This window comes from Chrysochloris asiatica, unplaced genomic scaffold, assembly GCF_000296735.1.
Source record: "Chrysochloris asiatica unplaced genomic scaffold, ChrAsi1.0 scaffold00312, whole genome shotgun sequence".
NCBI lineage: Eukaryota > Metazoa > Chordata > Mammalia > Afrosoricida > Chrysochloridae > Chrysochloris > Chrysochloris asiatica.
In genome coordinates, this window is record NW_006408830.1 from 2,997,706 (window position 1) to 3,013,240 (window position 15,535).

General features: G+C 41.3%; 1 pseudogene; it reads right to left on the minus strand.

The window, feature by feature from the left end:
• Positions 1 to 13,832, minus strand: part of LOC102811474 — a 31,921-nt pseudogene extending 18,089 nt beyond the window's left edge.
• Positions 13,833 to 15,535: the final 1,703 nt, after the last annotated feature.

The window sequence follows — 15,535 nt, forward strand, 5'->3', positions numbered from 1 at the left end:
AAGGACATAATTCTTGGCAAAGTGGAGCGTGGGTGAAAAAGAGGAAAAGCCTCACCAAAAAGGCCCGACACAGTGACTGCACCAGTGAGGCCAAACATCGCCACAGCTGTGCTGATGGTGCAGGCCTGGGCAGTGATTTTGTTCTGCTGCACACAGAGTCACTGTGAGTCAGGACCAACTACATGGTGTTGGGATAGACTGAGTCTGGGTCTATGTCTGCCTCAGGATACCAGCAACAGTTGGCCCAGAGGAAAGCACAGGCAACCGGCTTGGCCTTTAAAGATATGACCTTCAGCTCAGTTTGCTTAGCTAGGCATCCTGTTATTCTGTTAGCACCGCTGTTCGACTCAGTGTTCCAGCTAGCTACCACAAGTTACAGTGTTTCTGATAAAGTTCCGCTTACTGCATGTACATTCAGCACAAGATGTTCCTGCACTCCCAACCCTCCCCCAAGCACCTCCCCTTGAGATGTGTATAAAATAAACTTGCTGTGCCTGTCCTGGGTCGTAGTATCTCCATCAGAGTGCTGTGTCCCACCTGGTTCAACTTTACTTATTTCACTTGTGTCTTGTGTCTTCCTTTTATTTCTATTCTCCTGTTACCCCTACTTGGGTTTAATCTCTCCGCGTGGGTCACGGAGCATAGCTGATTGTTGGACATGGCAAGATGGCATCTTGCATCCCCAGCTCTAGGCATAGATAGCTGGGAGAACAAGAACCTGACCTGGGGAATCATGCTGCCCTACTGGAAAAAAGGATGGTTCTGGAGACTCCCATACAAGACCCAGATGCAACGTACTCTCCTCAGAGTCATTACTTTGGTAATGTCAAGAAAGCATTCAGCATCCCATAAACAGAGTCAGGGCCTTGACCTACTAACTCCCACCCCACTTCTTCACGCCGCTGTTACACAGTGTGAGAGGTGGAGTGGTAGTTTTAGAATGGCACAGAAATGGATCCAGTGCTTGGTGGAGGCCAAGAACAGTGTTTACAGTGATGGGACAAGGATGGCTCCAGAGGGTCTGAGACTCAGCCTCCTCATGCAGAGCTGCTCCATCTTCAGGAGATGATGTAATTCAACACAGAGTATCAAGGCTCAGGGATGAGGATGTTAAAGCTTCATGGTGTCAGTTCTGAGTGTTACATATGAAAGCTGACCCCAGTCATTAAAGGCTTCAAATCCACTTATGTATAGAAGAAGGGCCCAGGGAGAGTGGAGCAGGGCCTTAGGCTGCCTCTTTGGGCTCAGTCCCTTGGCCTCCTCTGCCATCTTTTTGCCTCAATGGACACAGCACGGACAAGTGCACATAACTGTTCCCAAACAACTTATATCTAGCCTTATGATAAGAATAAGCTTATGGTAAGAATAAGCCAGTGTTCTGCAGTACTCACCATTTCCTTGAATGTCCTCTTTATACCCAAGAAGCCACTTAGACAGGTTCTAAGTAAGAGGGATGGAACTGGTAGCAGGCCCACTGGGCAGTTTGGAGGCAGATGAATAATGTCTGGTCCACACACCAGTTAGATCAGTTGAAATCCTTACTTGTGATTACATGGTTGTGTAAGTTGACCTCCCAAGGTTTCCAACTGCCTAAACTGGACTACTTCCCTGTGCCATGCTGGGATCTGCAATGGAAGAAAGATGGGGAGAAAACAGTGTTGAGTAAGCAAGTTCTTGGCCGTAAGCCCTTTTCCTGTGTAGGAGGAATTCCTCCCAGCCACCCAGAGGGCATCGTCTGGTTTCAGCCTTCTAGAGCACGCACTTTTATTCCTTATGCAGCTCCAGACGCCTCTTCCTTCTGGTAACAAGATCATAGACGGAAGAATTTACTCATACCAGAGTATCAGAGGCACCAAAGCTTGGCTAAGAAAATGTGAACCTAATTTCATCCAGGGATTCAGGGGTCTAAGGTTGAGCTTATAGGTTCACTGATATAACTTTGTCCCTTGTAGATCAACCTACACACTTTGATATCAATATGGGTGCTTTTCAGGGAGAACATACATTTTAAGTTTAGTCAACAACCTCATCATATTTCTTTGATTTATTTTTTCTTATGGGAAGTTAAAATACTTCTGCTGTGCTCTGCATTTTCTTTTAAGTTTTAATTTCATTTCTAGCACTGTAATATGTGGTCGGTATTTTTCCTGTTCACTTTGCAATGAACGTTTCTTTCCCTTGATACTTCTTTTCCTTTAGGCTCTCTGACCATGACTCCACCAGTCCCCAAGCTTTCTAGAAATCCAGGAGGATTCATGATAATTTTCTTTATGTTATAATTAATGGATCAGTCAATAAATGAGAAAATAATTAAGCTTTCTTTAAGGATCAATAAACTGTTTTTGTTCTCATTACTTTCTACCTCACTTCTCCACCCAGCTGACTCTCACTTCTATTTCTCAGTGTAAATGTTTTCTCTCTCACATGTAAGTTTTTAATATTAGTATCTCCCCTTTGGGCAGTACCTTTACTTTTATTATTTTCTATAACAGCACTGTCTAATTTTAATTCACATCCTTGTTTCTATATTTATTACTTTCAGCATAAACTAGAAACTTGTTAGCTAAGTAGACTCTCAAGCCTCACTCCAAACCTGCTAACCCAAAATGCACACTTTAACAAGATCCTCAGGTTACCCAGTCATGTCTGAACTTGATCTCTGCTCTAGACAGAGTCAGTAACTAAAGGAATGAACATTCTATCAACTGATGTGCTTTGAACCATCTACATCTACATTATGTCATTCCACTGTCTTCCTGATCTACAACCATCTTCCATGTCTAAGTACTTCAGTCTTCCTTAACTTCCCCCTCTTCTTTCCAGAGGGTCTGGATGGACACTGTAACAAGGACAGGAGATTCCGTGTGTTGGGGGATCGAATTGGGGCAAGGACTCCCCAGCAACTGAAGGCTTCTATTCTTCTAGTGTAATTGCTGGGGTTGGTGGTCTAAGGGGCTCTTATTCCGTGTGGATCACAAGGTCCACTACCTTGTTGCTGTAGTATTGTTATAGCAGGAAGTGAGTTTGACAAAGTGGTCATTGAGGGCAACACCAGTCCCAGCATCAAAGATGGAAGAGTGGGTGTCATTGTTAAAGTTGTAGTTTGTCATCAGATTTGGCAAGACAGATTTATGACTGACACTTAGGGATGGGGACATGGAAGACCATGCCAATGAGCTTCCCATTCAGCTCAGGGATGACCTTGTTCACAGCCCTTGGTAGCACCAGTATACAGGGATGATGTTCTGGGTAGGCACATGGCCATCACAACATAGATTCCCAGCAGGGCCATCCAGTCTTCCGGGTGGCAGTGATGGCATGGACTGTGATCATGAGTCCCTCCATGATGCCAGAGTTGTCACAGATGACCTTGGCCAGGGGTGCCAAGCAGCTGGTGGTGCAGGAGGTATTGCTGACAATCTTGAGGCAGTTGTCATACTTCTTGTGGTTCAGGTCCATCACAAAACATGGGGGCATCGGCAGATAGGACAGAGGTGATTATCCTTTTGACACCACTGTTCAAGTGGGCCCCCACCTTCTCCAAGGTTGTGAGGACATCAGTGGACTCTACAAAACACACAGCATTAGCATCACCCCACTTAATGTTGTTAGGATCTCACTCCTGGAAGATGGGAGATAGGCTTCCCACTGACATAGTTCTGGTTCTTAGCCTTGGTAGTACCATTGAACTTGCCACTGAAACATGTAGATCAGGCAGTTGAAATCAATGAAGGGGTCATTGATGGTAATAATCTCCAAATTTGCCAGAGTTAAAACCAGCCTTGATGCTTACTGTTTTCTCTGAACTTTACCACTGTGTTTCTGGGATGTGGCTGGGATTGTATGCAAAGATGCAGCTGTGTTGTCAACAGGAGGATGCAGCTGTGTTGTCAACCTTCCTTAATTTTTTTCACAAGGTCCACCTTAATGTCATTCTTGGTTGTTATTTCCAAAATCTATTTCAGTACAGGACTGGAGTGTTCCATTTTAAATCACAAATTCATTCATATCCATGTTTAATGCTCATCAGTGGCTCTTCTACAAAAAGGTGCAGCAGAGCAGTCAGCGTGCTTCTAAAGGACATGCTACCATTGCCTTCTCCAGTCTGGCTCATATCCTTACCTCCGATCTCACTTTGTTTTCTTTGCTTCAATCTCAGCGAACTTGCATCAAGGAAAGGATGGATTCTCTGAATACCAGTATGGATTCTCTGCTACCTCATGGTTCAGGTCCATCACAAAACATGGGGGCATCAGCAGATAGGGCAGAGATGCTCATTTTTCCCAACTGAAATACTTTCTTCACCTTCTCTTCCCACCTGCTATAAACTCTGCTCAACCATGTATGTAGCTAAATCTCACTTTAATAAATTTTCCCATCTAGTAGTCTAACTTGAGTCTAAGGTTAGATCCTTTTATTACAGACTGTCAAATGTTTATGTGTTTTTTCATCATTTATTTAAAACTGTATCCCATGTTGACATTTACATCACTCTCTTATATCTGCTAAAATACATTCCTCTGTGTTTCAAAGTTTTATGTCCATTATAGTAAAAAATTATCAGTGGAAACATAATGAACTGATCCCAAACTTGACTTCCAGAGGAAACTGTGATCCTGATATACAAACATTTGTGGGGTTTCAAACCTATCCAGAATGGATCCTGCCCTCAAAGAAGTCTGGAATTGAGCAAGAGTGACTGACTGCGTAGTCACCCTGCCACTTGCTAGACAAGGACATTAACTAGACTTCTCTCCTCAGGGCCATTCCCTGCCTACCCCCCAATCCACTGCTGTTTTCAGACTTTACTTTCTCTTCCCTTCTTTCTGTGGTGCTGGTATCACATCCCTCTCCCCATCTGTAACCCATCCACTCACTGAGTATATAAGAGCTAGGACAAAGGTGCCTTTCAATACCATAAGTAAATGACCAGCACCTTGTAGTTTCACCAGAGGAAATCATCACTGCCCTTAACTTAAATTTCCCCTATTAAAATCCTTTAGTCCAATCAACCTGGCCTTTGCAAGGAATCTAAACCAAACGTTTCCAAGGGCATATAAGGTCTGCTTTACCGCCATGACTCCTGATTACACCCATGGTGTTGTCCCAACTGCTGATCAGGCAGGACAATATCACCAGCTCATATCCTGAGCTGTTTCAGCAAGCATCATACTAAGTTTTAGATTTAATCCAAAATGTGGGGAATGGTCAAACACTTCAGAAATATAACAGCAGCTCTAGGCACAGATGGGATGGGAGGATTGGGATCTAGATTGGGTATCATGCTTCTCGAACACCTGAAAGCCTCAAGCAAGACTATTCTCCACTGGTGAAACAAAGATGGTTTTAGAGAACCCCAGGCATGATCCAGCTAGCCTCACTCTCCTGCCTTGTTCCTGTGGTGGGGTCATGGAAGTTCCAACCCCAACACAGGACCCCATGAGAGTCAGGGTTCTTTCCTTACACACTCTCTTTCCCTTTCTCACACCATCATGCTGTAAGAGGTAGAACTGTAGTTTTAGAACTACACAGAAAAGGCGCTAGTGCCAGGGAGAAGCCGAGAACATTGTCTGCGGTAATGGGGCATGGATGGCTGTGAAGGGCCTGGGTTTCAGTCATATATGGAAGGCAACTCCAAGTATCCAAGGATTGAAAACCACGTATTTGTTGAAGAAGGGGCCAGTGACAGCGGAGCAAGGTCTTGTTATTGCTGTTAGGTGCTGACGAGTGAGTTCTGACTCATAGAAACATTATGCACAACAGAACGAGACATTGCCCAGTCCTGTGCCTTCCTCACCATCACTGTTAAGCTTGAGCCTGATGTTGCTTCCATTGTGCCAATTCATCTACTTGGGGGTCTTCTCCTTTTTCATGGACCATCCACTTTACCACGCATGATGTCCTTTCCAGGGACTAGGCCCTTTTGATAATATATCTGAAGTATGATAGACAAAGTCTCTCCATTCTAGCTTTTAAGGAGCACTTAGGTTGCACTTCTTCCAACACAGATTTGTTTGTTCTTCTGGCAGTCCATGGTGCTTTTAATATTTTTCTCCAAAACTGTAACTCAATTTTTCTCTGGTCTTCCTTATACATTGTCCAACTTTCACATGCACATGAGGCTATCAGAAATACTATGGCTTGGGTCAGGCACACCTCAGTCCTCAAACTGACATTTTTGCTCTTGAACACTTTAAAGAGGTCTTGTGTGGCAGATCTGGCTACTGCAATACATTGTTTGAGTTCTTAACTGCTGCTTCAATAAGTGTTGGTAGTTGTTGTTGTTAAGTGCCGTAGAGTAGGTTCTGATTCATAGTGACCTTTTTTAGGGTTTCTTAGGAGCAGCTGGTAGGTTTGAACTGCTGATCCTGTAGTTCAAAGTTTAGTTTGATTCTATAGTGCCACACCATGAGTGTTAATAGTAGGTTCAAGCAAATTGAAGTCTTAACAACTTTAATCTTTTCTCCATTTATCATGATGCTATTTATTGGTCTAGTGGTGGGTGAGGATTTTTGTTTTCTTTACACTGAGGTACAACCCATACTGAAGGCTTTGATCTTCATCAGTAAATATTTTAAGTCCTCTTCACTTTCAGCAAGCAAGGTTGTATCATTTGCATTACACAGGTTGTTAATGAGTCTTCTTCCAATCCTGATGCCAGACTCTTCTTATATAATCCAGCTTCTTGAATTATTTGCTTAGCATACAGATTGAATAAGTATGGTGAAAGAATACAACCCAGAAACACACATTTCCTGATTTTAAACCATTCAGTGTTTCCTTGTTTTATTTTCCAGACTGCCTCTTCATTTATATACAGGTTTCTTATTAGCACAATTAAGTGTTCCAAAATACTCATTCTCTGAAATGTTGCACATAGCTTGTTATGATCCACACAGTCAAAAGCCTTTGCTTAGTCAATAAGGCACAGGTAAACATCTTTATGGTATTCTCTGCTTCAGTCAAGATCCATGTGAAGTCAGCAGCGATATCCCCTCATTCCACATCCTTGTCTGAACGTGGCTTGAATCTCTGGCAGTTTCCTGTAACTGTACTGTTACAGCTGTTTTTTAAATTATCTTTAGCAAACATTTACTTGCATGCAATATTAATGATATTGACCAAAGACTTCCACATTCCATTGGGTCACCTCTCTTTAAAATGGGCACAGATATGTTGTTGTTGTTAGGTGCCACTGAGTCGGTACCGACGCATAGCAACCCTACACACAACAGAATGAAACACTGCCCGATCCTGGGCCAACCTCACAATTGTTGCCATGATCAAGCCCACTGATGCTGCCACTTTGCCAATCCATCTTGCTGGCGGTGGGGTGGGGGGCTTCATCTTTTTCTCTGACCCTCCACCTTACCAAACATGATATCATTCTCCAGGAACTGGTCCCTCCTGACAATATGTCCGAAGGATGAGAGATGAAGTTGGTCAGAAGCACCTTAGTCCTCAAGCTGACATCTTTGCTCTTCAACACTTTAAAAAGGTCTTGTGCAGCAGATTTGCCTAATGCAATATGTTGTTTGATTTCTTGACTGCTGCTTCCATGAGTGTTGATCATTGATCCAAGAAGAATGAAGTCCTTCAGTCTTTTTTCCATTGATAAGAATGTTGTTTATTGGTCCAGTGGTGAGGACTTTTGTTTTCTTTACATTGAGATACAATCCATACCGAAGACTGTGCTCTTTGATCTTCATCAGTAAATACAGATCTCTTCTATTTAGTTGGCCAGGTAGCTGTCCTCCAAATTTCTTGGTATAAATTAGTGAGTGCCTCTAGGGCTGCATCAGTTTGTTGAACAATTTCAATTTATATTCCATCAATTCCTAGGGCCTTGTTCTTTGTTAATGCCTTCAGTGTGCCTTGAACTTCCCCCTTCAGGATCATTCCAGCATCACAGCAACACACAATCCGCCACAGATGACAAACTTACAGATGAGTGATGGAGCAGTGTCTTAGGATGCTTCTTAGAATTTGGTCTTTAGCCCCCTCTTACCTCATAGAAGAAACACAGAGCAAGGAGTACACAACTGATCTCCCACCGAATCATACTTAGCCACATCCCCTCATACTACCAATTAGTGGTACTCACCATTTCCAGGCTATAGCTTCTGGAAGTTAAGTGGATTCCTTCTCCTGGACCAAGAAATCATTTAAGTAGAAGGAATGGAAGTAGAAGCAGAGATAATGAGCAGTCTGCAGACAGAAGAATAATGGTTGGTGCACACAGTTAGTCAGAGCAATTGAAATGGTTACTTGTGATAGCAAGGATGTGTAAGATGGCCAACCTAGGTAAGCAGTTGCCTATACTAACTAGTTCTCTATGTCACACCTGGACCGGAAATGGAAGAAAATGGAGGGAGACAGTGTTGAGTAGGAGTGGGTGTTAGGTTCTCAGCCTTCAGCTCTTTACTGGGGCAGGGTTTCCTCCCAGGCTCAAGGGAATGCTCCATCCTAAGGTATATGCATATAAGGCAACAATTTAGAGATCTACATAGCTTTGCAAGCCTCTTCTTATGGTAGTAAAATCACAGATGGAGGAATTTACTCATCCCAGAGCATGAGAAGAATCAAGAGCATGGCTGGAGAATTGGCACTTGATTTTCTCCAGGGACTCCAAGGAAGAGTTTTGAATTTTTACCTGTATAATTTAAACCCTTGTAGATCAACACACACTCTGTTATTTGATATCAAAATGGGTGCATTTTCAGAGAGAATATATTTTTCAACTTTGGTCAGTGAAACGCCTCATATTTCATCAAATTTTAATTGTGTGCAGTTAAATCTCTCCTATTAAGCTCTTTACAAACTTTCATTGCAAATATAGCATTTTAACATGTTATCAGTATTTACTCTGTTCATTTTGCAATTAACAGTTCGCTGTTCCCCTTGAGTTACTCTCTCTCGAACACGTTCTCTTTCAACATTATAATGAATTGAACAACAAATAAATCAGAATATCACTACGTTTTCTCTAAGGAGACATCTTCAGCCTCTATGCCTATTCCTCCCCTCCCCCACCCAGCTTCTATATCCAGGTGACACCTAGTTTTATTGATCTCATGTAAATGTTCTCTCTCTTACATGACCATGGCAATCAGTGTCTCCCCTTTAAGTATTATCTTTCCTTCTATTACTTTCTCTAATATCACTAATTTTAACTCAAAACATGATTTCTATACTTATTATTTTCAGCATAAACTGGGAGCTTGTTAGACATGGAGACTCACAAGCTACATTCCAGGTCTACCTAGGTCTGCTCAATCAAACTACATTTTAAAGGTACCCTGGGTTATCCACATCCACATTCAACTTTGAGATGCATTCAAGGCCCCATAGCCTGCCACTCAAGGAATGATCATTCTATCAACTGAGATGTGCTTTGAACCATCTACATTTATATTACAGCATCCACTGTCTTCCTGATCCACAACCAATCTCTATGTCTAGGTCATTTGACAGTTTTCCTTAACTTGTTCATAACAAGCTCCTGCTTGACATCGCTCATTCATAGTTACTAATCCCAAAGTCAATTTGCAGTACAGGAATTGGAGTGTTGTATTTTAAATCATAAATATACTTACACACACACTTCTATTAACAACAACGTCCTTATTAATGTCTGTCAATGCTGAACACTGACCTCGAAAAAAATCCAGAGTAGTCAGCATGGTTCTATACAACCTGTTGCCATTGCTTCCCCCAGTCTTGCTCACACAATACCCCTTAACCTCCAACCCATACTTTGCTTTCTTTGTTCCAGTCATTTCTGACATCATCAAGGAGCAACCAATAGTGCATTCTCTGCTGCCTCAGGGATTTACACTCTTCCCAGATGAAAACTCTTTCCATACCCACCTATCATACCTGCTATCAATTCTGTTCATGTATATGGTGGCACAGAGGTTAAAATGCTTGGCTGGTAACCAAAAGATCAGTGGCTTGAAACCCATCAGTCAGTCCATGGGAAAAATGTGTGACAGTCTGCTTCTGTAAAGACCTATGGGGGTAGTTCTACCCTGTCATATAGAGTTGCTATGAGTCAAAAGCAGTTGGACTGCAGTGGGTCTTTAGGTTTAAATCCAAATTGGATTTATCACATTCTAAAAACACAGAAACAAGTAGAGGTTCTCTCTGAAAAGATGACATTTGCGGTTAGACCAGCGTTATGAAAATAATGGAATTCCTATGGTCAAAAATGTTCTGCACATACCTGGTATGAAGGACAAAAGGCAGGGAAAATCTTGACATCTATGTAAAAGTACCCCCCACCCCCAAGTGTGTCAACCTTTCATAACATGAGGGTTAATGTTATAAATTTACGTCAGAGAGCTAACCTAAGTCTAAACATGCAGGATATAGTTGGGCAAAGTAGCATACAGATTTTATTGTATGTAGCATTGATATCTTACTTGGTTTATAGTTTTAAAACATTTCTCTTGTTGTTGGATGGAGATTATACCTCTGTGACAAAAGAAAAAGCAGAAAAGAGTTCAGAGGCTGTTTTCCTGAGGTGTAGCTCTTGGAGTAGCTTGGACAAGTCATGAAGATAATGGTTATATTTTGGTTCTACACCAACAAGACTCAGTGTCTCCTAAAGTTGGAAAATGAAGGAAAACGAGGATACAGGTGGAATGAGTTTATTTCCTAATCTAGTGAATGAATGCAAGGGCCATTTATTGATATGGGAAAGCTGGCTGAGAAGCAGATTAGCTGGGGTGAGACTTGAAAGTTCTGTTCTAGAGATGTTAGCTTTTAGTCACATGGTCCTTAGTGCCCCAGGTGGACGAGGGTGAGGCTTTCGTCTGAGTCCATTGGTACTCAAGAGCCCTTATCTTAGCCTGTTGCTTGCCTCTTTCTGGAAACAAAGAATCAAGCTGTTACCTCTGAAACAGGCTCCATCCTATTTATGAAGCAGCAAGCTAGAAGGAAAGAGAGTACAGTTCTGGCATGCATTAGGTCTTCAGGAAATATAAGTTGATATTATGACATTATCTAAGTAGCAACTCTTAGATTCTGAAATCGGAAAATCCATAGCTTTGAATAAAGGTTTGAACTTGAGATGCAATGACTACACTATTAATTACATCTCGAAGAGGAACTAAAATCCTAAAAGGAATTACTTCTAGAATACTGAACTCGAAAGATGAAAGAGAGAAATAAATGCACCATATTTTTCAACAGATGTTGAAATTTCAAGTGTTTAATGATCATTCTTTCTCCACACATTTTCAAAATATTTGAAACATGCAATGTTTTCACAATTTAAAAAAATATGAACATTTTACCCACATACTAGTTTTCGACAACAGATTCTTAGCTATGGTGTCCAAAGCACGGGCATCAAAACAAAATAGATCAATTGAACTGCATGATATTAAAGCAAGGAAGATAGTCTAGGTCATTAGTCATTAAGAGAAATGTGAACCAAAACCTCACCTACTATCAGAAAAAGAAAACAATAGTTGGGGAGAATATGCAGAAATTATTGGTAGGATTGTAAAATGGTGCAACCTATGTGAAAACACTTTGACAGTCTTCAAAAGTTAAACATACAATTACCATATGACCCACGAATTTCTGTTTCTAGGTATATACTCAAAGGCTTGGAGTCCTGGTGTGGCGCTATGGGCTAATGTGCCAGACTGCAAAGTCATTTGAACTGCAAGTTTGGTGGTTCAAGCTCAGCAGCTGCTCCTTGGAAACCCTATACAGGGTCACTATGGGTTGGAATTGACTCCACGACACTTAACAACAACTCAAAGACTTGAATGTAGGGATGTTAACAAGTACTTTTGCAACTATGTTCACTGCAGCACTGTTCATACTAGCCAAAAAAGAGAAACAATCCAAATGTCCATCAACAGATGTGTGGATAAATACAGTGTAGCACATCTATCCAATGGACTATTGTTCAGTAATTAAAGAAATGGGATTTCTCATAAATGCTTTGATATGGATGACCCTTGAAAACAGTATGCTAATTGAACTAAATTAGATACAAAAGGACAAATATTATATGATCCCACTTAAATGAAGTATTTAGACTAAGCAAATATATACAGACCAAATGGTTACCAGGGGCAGCTGAAAAGGAGGAGGGAGAGTTAACACTTTAGAAGTACTGAGTTCCTGCTGAGGGTAATGGAAAAGCTAAAAACTTAAACACACACTGAAAGTAACTAATGACTGAAAGTAACTAATGACTGAACCTTACTTGTTAGAAAGGCTGGAATAGTTTCTTACATAATTTTAAGCACATACATGCAAAAATACAGCATTATACTATTAAAACTAAAACAAAAAAGTAATAAAAAAATGAAAAAACAGAAACTTAGATTTCTGGTTTGAGTACATAGCTAAAAGGAGAAAAGTATAGATATTATTGGACTATAAGGAGCTCTGGTAGCGTAGTGGTTACGAATCGGGCTGCGAACCTTAAGGTCAGCCGTTCAAAACTACCAGTTGCACCGTGGGAGAAAGATGAGGCTTTCTACTCCCGTAAAGATTTACACCCTCGGAAACCCTATACAGGGTCGCTATGGGTCGGAACCGACTCGATGGCACATAACAACAACAACATAGGTAGATGAGTGAGTATTTTAGAGTTAATGCCAACCTTGTCATCGTTGTGTGCCATGGAGTCAATTTTGACTTATAACAAACTTAAGGCCATGCTAACCTAGAGGGGGGAAAAATCATATGAGTAACTTCAGTGTGGAAAAACTGGATTTTTCAAGTTTATGAGAGCTGCATCACCATTATTAACATGGAAAGAAGAATATGACTTCCTGCATTAAAAATTCCTGGTAAATTTCACTATTATAAAGACAGAGAATTGCTTAATGACACTGGAGTTAGCAATGATTTTTCAGAGGACACATACATTTAGATAATTTAAATATTTGAAATGATATACACAGCTACCTCTTGACTCTTTAGTACCCATGTTTTCCTTTTTTGTTTTATGTAAAATGATATCCTTTGGCTGCTCTTAAATACAACAGGCTTGATATATATTTACTATCTTCATTCTACATTACCATTACATTTGGTTTGAAAGAAGCATTCTCCAGTCATATTATACATGCCATACAATTTACTCATCAGCTTAAACTTTACTTTTTCATGTTCAAAATTACTTACTAAAAATCAAGACTTTCTACTAATTTCGTTTTCACATGTCACATTTATTTCAACAAGAGTGTTGGGTCAAATAACTATTACAAAGGATGAAATACTGTTTTGCAACTTTATAGTGTGGCTGACCTTCTTGGATCTGTTTAAGGATTTTGATGAGATTCATGATACATGCCTCTAACTTTGCCCTCATCCCTTGTATGTACTCTTCTGACACCGGGAAAGTGCTTGATTTCTGCTACAAGAATCTTTCAACCTATTAAGAATGCTCTTTTGTAGCAAAAATGTGGTTGACTCAGGAACATCCAGTCCTGTACAGAAGCTGCCTTAGGTAAGCCTCCAGATCTTACACAAATAATGGATGCGTGATCTCTATAAATCGGTAAGAGTGTTCACTCACATTGTATTTTAGAGGGGACCAGCTTCGGTTATTCACAGCGTTTTTCATGCAGTCATGACGAATATGTCTGCCTTACAGCTACAGAAATTCCTTGAAATATGTCTCTTACTAAACAGGGAAGTATGATGAGCGGCAGACTGGAGGAGGTGGGAATAGGGCATTTAGACTCAAGCCAATCACCCTGGGCCTCCGAGATATCTGACTGCATTTCGCACAAATTCACAGTGAAACTGACGCTGCTGGCCTGTACACCACACTGTTGCTCAGCAACGACATCCATATTTTACCTGTTCATACACCGAGATACAACAAGGTACAGCCGATGGCCATACAGAAAACACCTGAAATACTGGAGAGTGCATCAGGGTTGGTTGGGTCTCTGATAGGAGGCGCAGGAGGTCCCTGTACTACGCGGCTCCTGGGAAGTCGCGAGGCTCCGGAGCAACCCGGGAAAGGGAGGCCAGGGCGGCACCCTTAGTCCGCAGGACAGGAGTAAAGGACCATGAAGGGCACTGACACACACCCACCTCACACCCGAACTGGAAGGCGCCCGTCTACCGCAGGCAAGCAGAGGGCAAGCACTTCCGCTTCCGGTTTCTGAGAATGAGTGCGGAAGAGAAGGGAGTTCAATGCAAGAGAGGCGCCATCTAGTGACCGTGGCATTCAGCGACTCCCGCACCCCTCTTGGATTTGTTCATTGCTGTTTATTTCCTCTGAAGAGAAACGTCTGTTTTTTTGAAATGCGTATATAAGCTTCAGGGTGGGTTTCAGTAGGCAAAGATTTCTAATACACTTGGGAGCCGAGAAAGTTGGTATTTGCATATTTGGGCAATTGTAAAAAAACCTTTTTTTTACCATGTTAATTAGAGAAATAATGTGCTTGCCATTAGTTTTTAATTTTTTCCATGAACTTTTTGAGGTTCCCTTGTATTTGCCCATCTTTTGTTGTTGTTGTCAGATGCTATTGAGTCGGTACTGACTTATATATAGCACAACAGAACGAAACACTGCCCGGTCCTGGGCCAACCTCACAATCGTTGCTATGTCTGGGCCCATTCCTGCTGGCACTATGCCAATCCGTCTTGCTGGGGGTCTTCCTCTTTTTCTCCGACTCTCCACTTTGCCAAACCTTACGAAAATCAGTGGACCACTGTCGGTTCATCTTTTAGACTCCTGGAAGTCTGAGGTGTTAACTTCTGTTTCATAGTTTGTCTTTTGCATATCCTTAACCCAAGAGCAGGGCACCGCATGTGCAAACCCAGTCTGATCTTTCCAAGAGCTGAGGAACTTGGAGAGTTTCCAAGGCAAGAGGCAGGCCAATATCAGTCCTTGTGCGAAACAGTACATAAACAGTGAGGTATTTCAAAAATATGACAAGTATACACAACTTTCACCTTTGTAAAAATCAGGCTTAACACACATTATAGTAAACTGCATACAATGAGCGAATCTTAGCGTGCACTGTGGTGAATTCTTACATATATATTGTTGTTATGTGCTGTCCAGTCAGTTCTGAGACGAAATCTTTACATGAGCAGAAAGCCTTAGCTTTCTCCTGAGAGAGTGTGGTGGGCTTGAATTGCTAACCTTGTGCTTTGCAGTCCAGTGCTTATCCCACAGAGCGACAGCACCCCAGTACATATGTATATACATTCATAAAACCACAACCAAGATCTCCAACTGATACTGCTGCGTCCTCAAGTGACACTGTCCTTGGGACACTGTCCAGTGGTCTGTTATTTCCAGAGACAGGTTTTTTTTTGTATATTCTTGATTGTCATATTAATTGTCATATTACATGAACTCTGGTGTCTGATTTCATCTACTCGAATAATGTCTCCGAGATTTTATCTGTTGTTACACAGAACAATAATTTATTCCTTGTTTATATGTAGTATTGCACTGTATATCACTATAGTCTAAAAATTTATCACCAGTTTTGAGGCTTGTACAAAAACTATTTTTATTATAGATAAAATTATT